The 13,346-nt window shown below is 52.9% G+C and overlaps 10 non-coding genes across 10 annotated transcripts; all 10 read right to left on the bottom strand.

Moving 5' to 3' along the window:
• Positions 1-331: 331 nt before the first annotated feature.
• LOC126223051 (5S ribosomal RNA) lies at positions 332-450 on the bottom strand. The gene has a single exon (XR_007543497.1). It is a non-coding gene; the product is annotated as a 5S ribosomal RNA (ribosomal RNA).
• Positions 451-1,697: 1,247 nt separating this feature from the next.
• LOC126223050 (5S ribosomal RNA) lies at positions 1,698-1,816 on the bottom strand. The gene has a single exon (XR_007543496.1). It is a non-coding gene; the product is annotated as a 5S ribosomal RNA (ribosomal RNA).
• Positions 1,817-3,063: 1,247 nt separating this feature from the next.
• LOC126223049 (5S ribosomal RNA) lies at positions 3,064-3,182 on the bottom strand. Its single transcript, XR_007543495.1, has one exon. It is a non-coding gene; the product is annotated as a 5S ribosomal RNA (ribosomal RNA).
• Positions 3,183-4,430: 1,248 nt separating this feature from the next.
• LOC126223048 (5S ribosomal RNA) lies at positions 4,431-4,549 on the bottom strand. The gene has a single exon (XR_007543494.1). It is a non-coding gene; the product is annotated as a 5S ribosomal RNA (ribosomal RNA).
• A 1,248-nt stretch (positions 4,550-5,797) lies between these two features.
• On the bottom strand, positions 5,798-5,916 carry LOC126223047 (5S ribosomal RNA). Its single transcript, XR_007543493.1, has one exon. It is a non-coding gene; the product is annotated as a 5S ribosomal RNA (ribosomal RNA).
• A 1,248-nt stretch (positions 5,917-7,164) lies between these two features.
• On the bottom strand, positions 7,165-7,283 carry LOC126223045 (5S ribosomal RNA). Its single transcript, XR_007543491.1, has one exon. It is a non-coding gene; the product is annotated as a 5S ribosomal RNA (ribosomal RNA).
• Positions 7,284-8,531: 1,248 nt separating this feature from the next.
• On the bottom strand, positions 8,532-8,650 carry LOC126223044 (5S ribosomal RNA). Its single transcript, XR_007543490.1, has one exon. It is a non-coding gene; the product is annotated as a 5S ribosomal RNA (ribosomal RNA).
• A 1,250-nt stretch (positions 8,651-9,900) lies between these two features.
• Positions 9,901-10,019, bottom strand: LOC126223043 (5S ribosomal RNA). Its single transcript, XR_007543489.1, has one exon. It is a non-coding gene; the product is annotated as a 5S ribosomal RNA (ribosomal RNA).
• A 1,248-nt stretch (positions 10,020-11,267) lies between these two features.
• Positions 11,268-11,386, bottom strand: LOC126223041 (5S ribosomal RNA). Its single transcript, XR_007543488.1, has one exon. It is a non-coding gene; the product is annotated as a 5S ribosomal RNA (ribosomal RNA).
• A 1,248-nt stretch (positions 11,387-12,634) lies between these two features.
• On the bottom strand, positions 12,635-12,753 carry LOC126223040 (5S ribosomal RNA). The gene has a single exon (XR_007543487.1). It is a non-coding gene; the product is annotated as a 5S ribosomal RNA (ribosomal RNA).
• Between the last annotated feature and the right edge of the window lie 593 nt (positions 12,754-13,346).

The following is a 13,346-nucleotide window of genomic DNA, read 5'->3' as shown; positions in this document are numbered from 1 at the left end:
GTGATCGGACGAGAACGGCAGATTTTTTTTTTTTTTCCTTCCTTTTTGTTTATTTATTTACTTTGTGGAATTTACCACTGCTACTAAACAGTAGGCCCTGACGTATTTCAGAACTCATCTGTCGATTCGTAGTGTGTTGTTATTTTCGAGGCGTTCTAGCACTCTTGTTTCGCGCATTCTTGCTCAAACTGAGTTCATTACTGTAGTTTCGTATCTTACGTTTGATACAGTACTTTAAAATGCTTGTGGAAGCATCTTTGTCACACCTGAAAGTTAGTATGAAAAAGAGGCCTCGCAGGTGTGGCGACGTAAAAGTTAAAAAATGAGATAGAGCCAACAGCACCCGGTGTTCCCAGGCGGTCACCCATCCAAGTACTAACCGGGCCCGATGTTGCTTAACTTCGGTGATCGGACGAGAACCGGTGTATTCAACATGGTATGGCCGTTGGCGTCCTTATAACGTAGCCGCACGGCAGAAGAAGCATTCGCCCCTTCTCCCAACACACGCAATCGCCGTTTTCCGTGGCACATTTGACGCAAAGCACGTCCTTCCACCTCGAAGGCGACGCGCAGTGCGGCGCGCCGCCACGTGGGTGAGACGCACAACACAGCACAGCTGCTCGTTGCACCGCCTGTCTATCATTCGTTTGGTTGGTGCGTGCGGCCTCCGACACTCGCGGGCGACGCATCTTGTGGGGCTTGCGCGTGGCCGGGCGGCGGGGGGACCGCGCGGGGTGTGGCAGTGTCCTGCTGGACCGACGGAAGCTTTCTCACCTGCCTGACACACGCCGCGCCGCGCTTTTCAGATATTTGCGTAATTTGCGCGGTGCACTCTCGCCTGTCCCCTCCCCTTCCGTCCCGACTTGTCTCGACTTTGCTCGACTGCCGCTCGCTGCCGCTCGGGTCGCGGTCCATATGACGGCACAAGCACGACAAACATCTGCGAGACGGGCGCGGGCCTGACCGGCGTGTCCGAGACGCCGTGGGCGGCCGTTGGGAGCTACTAGAGCAGCGCTGTGGCGTGCCATGGAAACAAGGACAGAAGACACAGGAGGTTCGACAAAGCATCCAAAACAATAAGCCCCGTCGTATTCCGGAACACTTTCGCCGTTTCATACTGTTTTGTTATTTCCAGAGACACTTTGGAAATCTTCCTAGGCACACTCTTCTTCAAACTGAGTTTCTTAACATCGTACCTTATGCTTAATACAACAGTTTTAAATCACTGTGGAAACATCTTTGTCACATCGCAAAGGCAGCATGAAAAGAGGGCTGGCAGGGGTAGCGACTAAAAAGCAAAAAATGAAGGCAGCCAGAGTTCCCAGGCGGTCACCGATCCGAGTACTAACGTTGTTGCTTGACTTCGGTGATCGGACGAGAACGGCAGATTTTTTTTTTTTTTCCTTCCTTTTTGTTTATTTATTTACTTTGTGGAATTTACCACTGCTACTAAACAGTAGGCCCTGACGTATTTCAGAACTCATCTGTCGATTCGTAGTGTGTTGTTATTTTCGAGGCGTTCTAGCACTCTTGTTTCGCGCATTCTTGCTCAAACTGAGTTCATTACTGTAGTTTCGTATCTTACGTTTGATACAGTACTTTAAAATGCTTGTGGAAGCATCTTTGTCACACCTGAAAGTTAGTATGAAAAAGAGGCCTCGCAGGTGTGGCGACGTAAAAGTTAAAAAATGAGATAGAGCCAACAGCACCCGGTGTTCCCAGGCGGTCACCCATCCAAGTACTAACCGGGCCCGATGTTGCTTAACTTCGGTGATCGGACGAGAACCGGTGTATTCAACATGGTATGGCCGTTGGCGTCCTTATAACGTAGCCGCACGGCAGAAGAAGCATTCGCCCCTTCTCCCAACACACGCAATCGCCGTTTTCCGTGGCACATTTGACGCAAAGCACGTCCTTCCACCTCGAAGGCGACGCGCAGTGCGGCGCGCCGCCACGTGGGTGAGACGCACAACACAGCACAGCTGCTCGTTGCACCGCCTGTCTATCATTCGTTTGGTTGGTGCGTGCGGCCTCCGACACTCGCGGGCGACGCATCTTGTGGGGCTTGCGCGTGGCCGGGCGGCGGGGGGACCGCGCGGGGTGTGGCAGTGTCCTGCTGGACCGACGGAAGCTTTCTCACCTGCCTGACACACGCCGCGCCGCGCTTTTCAGATATTTGCGTAATTTGCGCGGTGCACTCTCGCCTGTCCCCTCCCCTTCCGTCCCGACTTGTCTCGACTTTGCTCGACTGCCGCTCGCTGCCGCTCGGGTCGCGGTCCATATGACGGCACAAGCACGACAAACATCTGCGAGACGGGCGCGGGCCTGACCGGCGTGTCCGAGACGCCGTGGGCGGCCGTTGGGAGCTACTAGAGCAGCGCTGTGGCGTGCCATGGAAACAAGGACAGAAGACACAGGAGGTTCGACAAAGCATCCAAAACAATAAGCCCCGTCGTATTCCGGAACACTTTCGCCGTTTCATACTGTTTTGTTATTTCCAGAGACACTTTGGAAATCTTCCTAGGCACACTCTTCTTCAAACTGAGTTTCTTAACATCGTACCTTATGCTTAATACAACAGTTTTAAATCACTGTGGAAACATCTTTGTCACATCGCAAAGGCAGCATGAAAAGAGGGCTGGCAGGGGTAGCGACTAAAAAGCAAAAAATGAAGGCAGCCAGAGTTCCCAGGCGGTCACCGATCCGAGTACTAACGTTGTTGCTTGACTTCGGTGATCGGACGAGAACGGCAGATTTTTTTTTTTTTTCCTTCCTTTTTGTTTATTTATTTACTTTGTGGAATTTACCACTGCTACTAAACAGTAGGCCCTGACGTATTTCAGAACTCATCTGTCGATTCGTAGTGTGTTGTTATTTTCGAGGCGTTCTAGCACTCTTGTTTCGCGCATTCTTGCTCAAACTGAGTTCATTACTGTAGTTTCGTATCTTACGTTTGATACAGTACTTTAAAATGCTTGTGGAAGCATCTTTGTCACACCTGAAAGTTAGTATGAAAAAGAGGCCTCGCAGGTGTGGCGACGTAAAAGTTAAAAAATGAGATAGAGCCAACAGCACCCGGTGTTCCCAGGCGGTCACCCATCCAAGTACTAACCGGGCCCGATGTTGCTTAACTTCGGTGATCGGACGAGAACCGGTGTATTCAACATGGTATGGCCGTTGGCGTCCTTATAACGTAGCCGCACGGCAGAAGAAGCATTCGCCCCTTCTCCCAACACACGCAATCGCCGTTTTCCGTGGCACATTTGACGCAAAGCACGTCCTTCCACCTCGAAGGCGACGCGCAGTGCGGCGCGCCGCCACGTGGGTGAGACGCACAACACAGCACAGCTGCTCGTTGCACCGCCTGTCTATCATTCGTTTGGTTGGTGCGTGCGGCCTCCGACACTCGCGGGCGACGCATCTTGTGGGGCTTGCGCGTGGCCGGGCGGCGGGGGGACCGCGCGGGGTGTGGCAGTGTCCTGCTGGACCGACGGAAGCTTTCTCACCTGCCTGACACACGCCGCGCCGCGCTTTTCAGATATTTGCGTAATTTGCGCGGTGCACTCTCGCCTGTCCCCTCCCCTTCCGTCCCGACTTGTCTCGACTTTGCTCGACTGCCGCTCGCTGCCGCTCGGGTCGCGGTCCATATGACGGCACAAGCACGACAAACATCTGCGAGACGGGCGCGGGCCTGACCGGCGTGTCCGAGACGCCGTGGGCGGCCGTTGGGAGCTACTAGAGCAGCGCTGTGGCGTGCCATGGAAACAAGGACAGAAGACACAGGAGGTTCGACAAAGCATCCAAAACAATAAGCCCCGTCGTATTCCGGAACACTTTCGCCGTTTCATACTGTTTTGTTATTTCCAGAGACACTTTGGAAATCTTCCTAGGCACACTCTTCTTCAAACTGAGTTTCTTAACATCGTACCTTATGCTTAATACAACAGTTTTAAATCACTGTGGAAACATCTTTGTCACATCGCAAAGGCAGCATGAAAAGAGGGCTGGCAGGGGTAGCGACTAAAAAGCAAAAAATGAAGGCAGCCAGAGTTCCCAGGCGGTCACCGATCCGAGTACTAACGTTGTTGCTTGACTTCGGTGATCGGACGAGAACGGCAGATTTTTTTTTTTTTTTCCTTCCTTTTTGTTTATTTATTTACTTTGTGGAATTTACCACTGCTACTAAACAGTAGGCCCTGACGTATTTCAGAACTCATCTGTCGATTCGTAGTGTGTTGTTATTTTCGAGGCGTTCTAGCACTCTTGTTTCGCGCATTCTTGCTCAAACTGAGTTCATTACTGTAGTTTCGTATCTTACGTTTGATACAGTACTTTAAAATGCTTGTGGAAGCATCTTTGTCACACCTGAAAGTTAGTATGAAAAAGAGGCCTCGCAGGTGTGGCGACGTAAAAGTTAAAAAATGAGATAGAGCCAACAGCACCCGGTGTTCCCAGGCGGTCACCCATCCAAGTACTAACCGGGCCCGATGTTGCTTAACTTCGGTGATCGGACGAGAACCGGTGTATTCAACATGGTATGGCCGTTGGCGTCCTTATAACGTAGCCGCACGGCAGAAGAAGCATTCGCCCCTTCTCCCAACACACGCAATCGCCGTTTTCCGTGGCACATTTGACGCAAAGCACGTCCTTCCACCTCGAAGGCGACGCGCAGTGCGGCGCGCCGCCACGTGGGTGAGACGCACAACACAGCACAGCTGCTCGTTGCACCGCCTGTCTATCATTCGTTTGGTTGGTGCGTGCGGCCTCCGACACTCGCGGGCGACGCATCTTGTGGGGCTTGCGCGTGGCCGGGCGGCGGGGGGACCGCGCGGGGTGTGGCAGTGTCCTGCTGGACCGACGGAAGCTTTCTCACCTGCCTGACACACGCCGCGCCGCGCTTTTCAGATATTTGCGTAATTTGCGCGGTGCACTCTCGCCTGTCCCCTCCCCTTCCGTCCCGACTTGTCTCGACTTTGCTCGACTGCCGCTCGCTGCCGCTCGGGTCGCGGTCCATATGACGGCACAAGCACGACAAACATCTGCGAGACGGGCGCGGGCCTGACCGGCGTGTCCGAGACGCCGTGGGCGGCCGTTGGGAGCTACTAGAGCAGCGCTGTGGCGTGCCATGGAAACAAGGACAGAAGACACAGGAGGTTCGACAAAGCATCCAAAACAATAAGCCCCGTCGTATTCCGGAACACTTTCGCCGTTTCATACTGTTTTGTTATTTCCAGAGACACTTTGGAAATCTTCCTAGGCACACTCTTCTTCAAACTGAGTTTCTTAACATCGTACCTTATGCTTAATACAACAGTTTTAAATCACTGTGGAAACATCTTTGTCACATCGCAAAGGCAGCATGAAAAGAGGGCTGGCAGGGGTAGCGACTAAAAAGCAAAAAATGAAGGCAGCCAGAGTTCCCAGGCGGTCACCGATCCGAGTACTAACGTTGTTGCTTGACTTCGGTGATCGGACGAGAACGGCAGATTTTTTTTTTTTTTTCCTTCCTTTTTGTTTATTTATTTACTTTGTGGAATTTACCACTGCTACTAAACAGTAGGCCCTGACGTATTTCAGAACTCATCTGTCGATTCGTAGTGTGTTGTTATTTTCGAGGCGTTCTAGCACTCTTGTTTCGCGCATTCTTGCTCAAACTGAGTTCATTACTGTAGTTTCGTATCTTACGTTTGATACAGTACTTTAAAATGCTTGTGGAAGCATCTTTGTCACACCTGAAAGTTAGTATGAAAAAGAGGCCTCGCAGGTGTGGCGACGTAAAAGTTAAAAAATGAGATAGAGCCAACAGCACCCGGTGTTCCCAGGCGGTCACCCATCCAAGTACTAACCGGGCCCGATGTTGCTTAACTTCGGTGATCGGACGAGAACCGGTGTATTCAACATGGTATGGCCGTTGGCGTCCTTATAACGTAGCCGCACGGCAGAAGAAGCATTCGCCCCTTCTCCCAACACACGCAATCGCCGTTTTCCGTGGCACATTTGACGCAAAGCACGTCCTTCCACCTCGAAGGCGACGCGCAGTGCGGCGCGCCGCCACGTGGGTGAGACGCACAACACAGCACAGCTGCTCGTTGCACCGCCTGTCTATCATTCGTTTGGTTGGTGCGTGCGGCCTCCGACACTCGCGGGCGACGCATCTTGTGGGGCTTGCGCGTGGCCGGGCGGCGGGGGGACCGCGCGGGGTGTGGCAGTGTCCTGCTGGACCGACGGAAGCTTTCTCACCTGCCTGACACACGCCGCGCCGCGCTTTTCAGATATTTGCGTAATTTGCGCGGTGCACTCTCGCCTGTCCCCTCCCCTTCCGTCCCGACTTGTCTCGACTTTGCTCGACTGCCGCTCGCTGCCGCTCGGGTCGCGGTCCATATGACGGCACAAGCACGACAAACATCTGCGAGACGGGCGCGGGCCTGACCGGCGTGTCCGAGACGCCGTGGGCGGCCGTTGGGAGCTACTAGAGCAGCGCTGTGGCGTGCCATGGAAACAAGGACAGAAGACACAGGAGGTTCGACAAAGCATCCAAAACAATAAGCCCCGTCGTATTCCGGAACACTTTCGCCGTTTCATACTGTTTTGTTATTTCCAGAGACACTTTGGAAATCTTCCTAGGCACACTCTTCTTCAAACTGAGTTTCTTAACATCGTACCTTATGCTTAATACAACAGTTTTAAATCACTGTGGAAACATCTTTGTCACATCGCAAAGGCAGCATGAAAAGAGGGCTGGCAGGGGTAGCGACTAAAAAGCAAAAAATGAAGGCAGCCAGAGTTCCCAGGCGGTCACCGATCCGAGTACTAACGTTGTTGCTTGACTTCGGTGATCGGACGAGAACGGCAGATTTTTTTTTTTTTTTCCTTCCTTTTTGTTTATTTATTTACTTTGTGGAATTTACCACTGCTACTAAACAGTAGGCCCTGACGTATTTCAGAACTCATCTGTCGATTCGTAGTGTGTTGTTATTTTCGAGGCGTTCTAGCACTCTTGTTTCGCGCATTCTTGCTCAAACTGAGTTCATTACTGTAGTTTCGTATCTTACGTTTGATACAGTACTTTAAAATGCTTGTGGAAGCATCTTTGTCACACCTGAAAGTTAGTATGAAAAAGAGGCCTCGCAGGTGTGGCGACGTAAAAGTTAAAAAATGAGATAGAGCCAACAGCACCCGGTGTTCCCAGGCGGTCACCCATCCAAGTACTAACCGGGCCCGATGTTGCTTAACTTCGGTGATCGGACGAGAACCGGTGTATTCAACATGGTATGGCCGTTGGCGTCCTTATAACGTAGCCGCACGGCAGAAGAAGCATTCGCCCCTTCTCCCAACACACGCAATCGCCGTTTTCCGTGGCACATTTGACGCAAAGCACGTCCTTCCACCTCGAAGGCGACGCGCAGTGCGGCGCGCCGCCACGTGGGTGAGACGCACAACACAGCACAGCTGCTCGTTGCACCGCCTGTCTATCATTCGTTTGGTTGGTGCGTGCGGCCTCCGACACTCGCGGGCGACGCATCTTGTGGGGCTTGCGCGTGGCCGGGCGGCGGGGGGACCGCGCGGGGTGTGGCAGTGTCCTGCTGGACCGACGGAAGCTTTCTCACCTGCCTGACACACGCCGCGCCGCGCTTTTCAGATATTTGCGTAATTTGCGCGGTGCACTCTCGCCTGTCCCCTCCCCTTCCGTCCCGACTTGTCTCGACTTTGCTCGACTGCCGCTCGCTGCCGCTCGGGTCGCGGTCCATATGACGGCACAAGCACGACAAACATCTGCGAGACGGGCGCGGGCCTGACCGGCGTGTCCGAGACGCCGTGGGCGGCCGTTGGGAGCTACTAGAGCAGCGCTGTGGCGTGCCATGGAAACAAGGACAGAAGACACAGGAGGTTCGACAAAGCATCCAAAACAATAAGCCCCGTCGTATTCCGGAACACTTTCGCCGTTTCATACTGTTTTGTTATTTCCAGAGACACTTTGGAAATCTTCCTAGGCACACTCTTCTTCAAACTGAGTTTCTTAACATCGTACCTTATGCTTAATACAACAGTTTTAAATCACTGTGGAAACATCTTTGTCACATCGCAAAGGCAGCATGAAAAGAGGGCTGGCAGGGGTAGCGACTAAAAAGCAAAAAATGAAGGCAGCCAGAGTTCCCAGGCGGTCACCGATCCGAGTACTAACGTTGTTGCTTGACTTCGGTGATCGGACGAGAACGGCAGATTTTTTTTTTTTTTTCCTTCCTTTTTGTTTATTTATTTACTTTGTGGAATTTACCACTGCTACTAAACAGTAGGCCCTGACGTATTTCAGAACTCATCTGTCGATTCGTAGTGTGTTGTTATTTTCGAGGCGTTCTAGCACTCTTGTTTCGCGCATTCTTGCTCAAACTGAGTTCATTACTGTAGTTTCGTATCTTACGTTTGATACAGTACTTTAAAATGCTTGTGGAAGCATCTTTGTCACACCTGAAAGTTAGTATGAAAAAGAGGCCTCGCAGGTGTGGCGACGTAAAAGTTAAAAAATGAGATAGAGCCAACAGCACCCGGTGTTCCCAGGCGGTCACCCATCCAAGTACTAACCGGGCCCGATGTTGCTTAACTTCGGTGATCGGACGAGAACCGGTGTATTCAACATGGTATGGCCGTTGGCGTCCTTATAACGTAGCCGCACGGCAGAAGAAGCATTCGCCCCTTCTCCCAACACACGCAATCGCCGTTTTCCGTGGCACATTTGACGCAAAGCACGTCCTTCCACCTCGAAGGCGACGCGCAGTGCGGCGCGCCGCCACGTGGGTGAGACGCACAACACAGCACAGCTGCTCGTTGCACCGCCTGTCTATCATTCGTTTGGTTGGTGCGTGCGGCCTCCGACACTCGCGGGCGACGCATCTTGTGGGGCTTGCGCGTGGCCGGGCGGCGGGGGGACCGCGCGGGGTGTGGCAGTGTCCTGCTGGACCGACGGAAGCTTTCTCACCTGCCTGACACACGCCGCGCCGCGCTTTTCAGATATTTGCGTAATTTGCGCGGTGCACTCTCGCCTGTCCCCTCCCCTTCCGTCCCGACTTGTCTCGACTTTGCTCGACTGCCGCTCGCTGCCGCTCGGGTCGCGGTCCATATGACGGCACAAGCACGACAAACATCTGCGAGACGGGCGCGGGCCTGACCGGCGTGTCCGAGACGCCGTGGGCGGCCGTTGGGAGCTACTAGAGCAGCGCTGTGGCGTGCCATGGAAACAAGGACAGAAGACACAGGAGGTTCGACAAAGCATCCAAAACAATAAGCCCCGTCGTATTCCGGAACACTTTCGCCGTTTCATACTGTTTTGTTATTTCCAGAGACACTTTGGAAATCTTCCTAGGCACACTCTTCTTCAAACTGAGTTTCTTAACATCGTACCTTATGCTTAATACAACAGTTTTAAATCACTGTGGAAACATCTTTGTCACATCGCAAAGGCAGCATGAAAAGAGGGCTGGCAGGGGTAGCGACTAAAAAGCAAAAAATGAAGGCAGCCAGAGTTCCCAGGCGGTCACCGATCCGAGTACTAACGTTGTTGCTTGACTTCGGTGATCGGACGAGAACGGCAGATTTTTTTTTTTTTTTCCTTCCTTTTTGTTTATTTATTTACTTTGTGGAATTTACCACTGCTACTAAACAGTAGGCCCTGACGTATTTCAGAACTCATCTGTCGATTCGTAGTGTGTTGTTATTTTCGAGGCGTTCTAGCACTCTTGTTTCGCGCATTCTTGCTCAAACTGAGTTCATTACTGTAGTTTCGTATCTTACGTTTGATACAGTACTTTAAAATGCTTGTGGAAGCATCTTTGTCACACCTGAAAGTTAGTATGAAAAAGAGGCCTCGCAGGTGTGTGGCGACGTAAAAGTTAAAAAATGAGATAGAGCCAACAGCACCCGGTGTTCCCAGGCGGTCACCCATCCAAGTACTAACCGGGCCCGATGTTGCTTAACTTCGGTGATCGGACGAGAACCGGTGTATTCAACATGGTATGGCCGTTGGCGTCCTTATAACGTAGCCGCACGGCAGAAGAAGCATTCGCCCCTTCTCCCAACACACGCAATCGCCGTTTTCCGTGGCACATTTGACGCAAAGCACGTCCTTCCACCTCGAAGGCGACGCGCAGTGCGGCGCGCCGCCACGTGGGTGAGACGCACAACACAGCACAGCTGCTCGTTGCACCGCCTGTCTATCATTCGTTTGGTTGGTGCGTGCGGCCTCCGACACTCGCGGGCGACGCATCTTGTGGGGCTTGCGCGTGGCCGGGCGGCGGGGGGACCGCGCGGGGTGTGGCAGTGTCCTGCTGGACCGACGGAAGCTTTCTCACCTGCCTGACACACGCCGCGCCGCGCTTTTCAGATATTTGCGTAATTTGCGCGGTGCACTCTCGCCTGTCCCCTCCCCTTCCGTCCCGACTTGTCTCGACTTTGCTCGACTGCCGCTCGCTGCCGCTCGGGTCGCGGTCCATATGACGGCACAAGCACGACAAACATCTGCGAGACGGGCGCGGGCCTGACCGGCGTGTCCGAGACGCCGTGGGCGGCCGTTGGGAGCTACTAGAGCAGCGCTGTGGCGTGCCATGGAAACAAGGACAGAAGACACAGGAGGTTCGACAAAGCATCCAAAACAATAAGCCCCGTCGTATTCCGGAACACTTTCGCCGTTTCATACTGTTTTGTTATTTCCAGAGACACTTTGGAAATCTTCCTAGGCACACTCTTCTTCAAACTGAGTTTCTTAACATCGTACCTTATGCTTAATACAACAGTTTTAAATCACTGTGGAAACATCTTTGTCACATCGCAAAGGCAGCATGAAAAGAGGGCTGGCAGGGGTAGCGACTAAAAAGCAAAAAATGAAGGCAGCCAGAGTTCCCAGGCGGTCACCGATCCGAGTACTAACGTTGTTGCTTGACTTCGGTGATCGGACGAGAACGGCAGATTTTTTTTTTTTTTTCCTTCCTTTTTGTTTATTTATTTACTTTGTGGAATTTACCACTGCTACTAAACAGTAGGCCCTGACGTATTTCAGAACTCATCTGTCGATTCGTAGTGTGTTGTTATTTTCGAGGCGTTCTAGCACTCTTGTTTCGCGCATTCTTGCTCAAACTGAGTTCATTACTGTAGTTTCGTATCTTACGTTTGATACAGTACTTTAAAATGCTTGTGGAAGCATCTTTGTCACACCTGAAAGTTAGTATGAAAAAGAGGCCTCGCAGGTGTGGCGACGTAAAAGTTAAAAAATGAGATAGAGCCAACAGCACCCGGTGTTCCCAGGCGGTCACCCATCCAAGTACTAACCGGGCCCGATGTTGCTTAACTTCGGTGATCGGACGAGAACCGGTGTATTCAACATGGTATGGCCGTTGGCGTCCTTATAACGTAGCCGCACGGCAGAAGAAGCATTCGCCCCTTCTCCCAACACACGCAATCGCCGTTTTCCGTGGCACATTTGACGCAAAGCACGTCCTTCCACCTCGAAGGCGACGCGCAGTGCGGCGCGCCGCCACGTGGGTGAGACGCACAACACAGCACAGCTGCTCGTTGCACCGCCTGTCTATCATTCGTTTGGTTGGTGCGTGCGGCCTCCGACACTCGCGGGCGACGCATCTTGTGGGGCTTGCGCGTGGCCGGGCGGCGGGGGGACCGCGCGGGGTGTGGCAGTGTCCTGCTGGACCGACGGAAGCTTTCTCACCTGCCTGACACACGCCGCGCCGCGCTTTTCAGATATTTGCGTAATTTGCGCGGTGCACTCTCGCCTGTCCCCTCCCCTTCCGTCCCGACTTGTCTCGACTTTGCTCGACTGCCGCTCGCTGCCGCTCGGGTCGCGGTCCATATGACGGCACAAGCACGACAAACATCTGCGAGACGGGCGCGGGCCTGACCGGCGTGTCCGAGACGCCGTGGGCGGCCGTTGGGAGCTACTAGAGCAGCGCTGTGGCGTGCCATGGAAACAAGGACAGAAGACACAGGAGGTTCGACAAAGCATCCAAAACAATAAGCCCCGTCGTATTCCGGAACACTTTCGCCGTTTCATACTGTTTTGTTATTTCCAGAGACACTTTGGAAATCTTCCTAGGCACACTCTTCTTCAAACTGAGTTTCTTAACATCGTACCTTATGCTTAATACAACAGTTTTAAATCACTGTGGAAACATCTTTGTCACATCGCAAAGGCAGCATGAAAAGAGGGCTGGCAGGGGTAGCGACTAAAAAGCAAAAAATGAAGGCAGCCAGAGTTCCCAGGCGGTCACCGATCCGAGTACTAACGTTGTTGCTTGACTTCGGTGATCGGACGAGAACGGCAGATTTTTTTTTTTTTTTCCTTCCTTTTTGTTTATTTATTTACTTTGTGGAATTTACCACTGCTACTAAACAGTAGGCCCTGACGTATTTCAGAACTCATCTGTCGATTCGTAGTGTGTTGTTATTTTCGAGGCGTTCTAGCACTCTTGTTTCGCGCATTCTTGCTCAAACTGAGTTCATTACTGTAGTTTCGTATCTTACGTTTGATACAGTACTTTAAAATGCTTGTGGAAGCATCTTTGTCACACCTGAAAGTTAGTATGAAAAAGAGGCCTCGCAGGTGTGGCGACGTAAAAGTTAAAAAATGAGATAGAGCCAACAGCACCCGGTGTTCCCAGGCGGTCACCCATCCAAGTACTAACCGGGCCCGATGTTGCTTAACTTCGGTGATCGGACGAGAACCGGTGTATTCAACATGGTATGGCCGTTGGCGTCCTTATAACGTAGCCGCACGGCAGAAGAAGCATTCGCCCCTTCTCCCAACACACGCAATCGCCGTTTTCCGTGGCACATTTGACGCAAAGCACGTCCTTCCACCTCGAAGGCGACGCGCAGTGCGGCGCGCCGCCACGTGGGTGAGACGCACAACACAGCACAGCTGCTCGTTGCACCGCCTGTCTATCATTCGTTTGGTTGGTGCGTGCGGCCTCCGACACTCGCGGGCGACGCATCTTGTGGGGCTTGCGCGTGGCCGGGCGGCGGGGGGACCGCGCGGGGTGTGGCAGTGTCCTGCTGGACCGACGGAAGCTTTCTCACCTGCCTGACACACGCCGCGCCGCGCTTTTCAGATATTTGCGTAATTTGCGCGGTGCACTCTCGCCTGTCCCCTCCCCTTCCGTCCCGACTTGTCTCGACTTTGCTCGACTGCCGCTCGCTGCCGCTCGGGTCGCGGTCCATATGACGGCACAAGCACGACAAACATCTGCGAGACGGGCGCGGGCCTGACCGGCGTGTCCGAGACGCCGTGGGCGGCCGTTGGGAGCTACTAGAGCAGCGCTGTGGCGTGCCATGGAAACAAGGACAGA

This window comes from Schistocerca nitens, unplaced genomic scaffold, assembly GCF_023898315.1.
Source record: "Schistocerca nitens isolate TAMUIC-IGC-003100 unplaced genomic scaffold, iqSchNite1.1 HiC_scaffold_249, whole genome shotgun sequence".
Lineage (NCBI taxonomy): Eukaryota > Metazoa > Arthropoda > Insecta > Orthoptera > Acrididae > Schistocerca > Schistocerca nitens.
The sequence above is the reverse complement of the archived record's forward strand: the minus strand, read 5'-3'. Positions and strand labels throughout refer to the sequence as shown.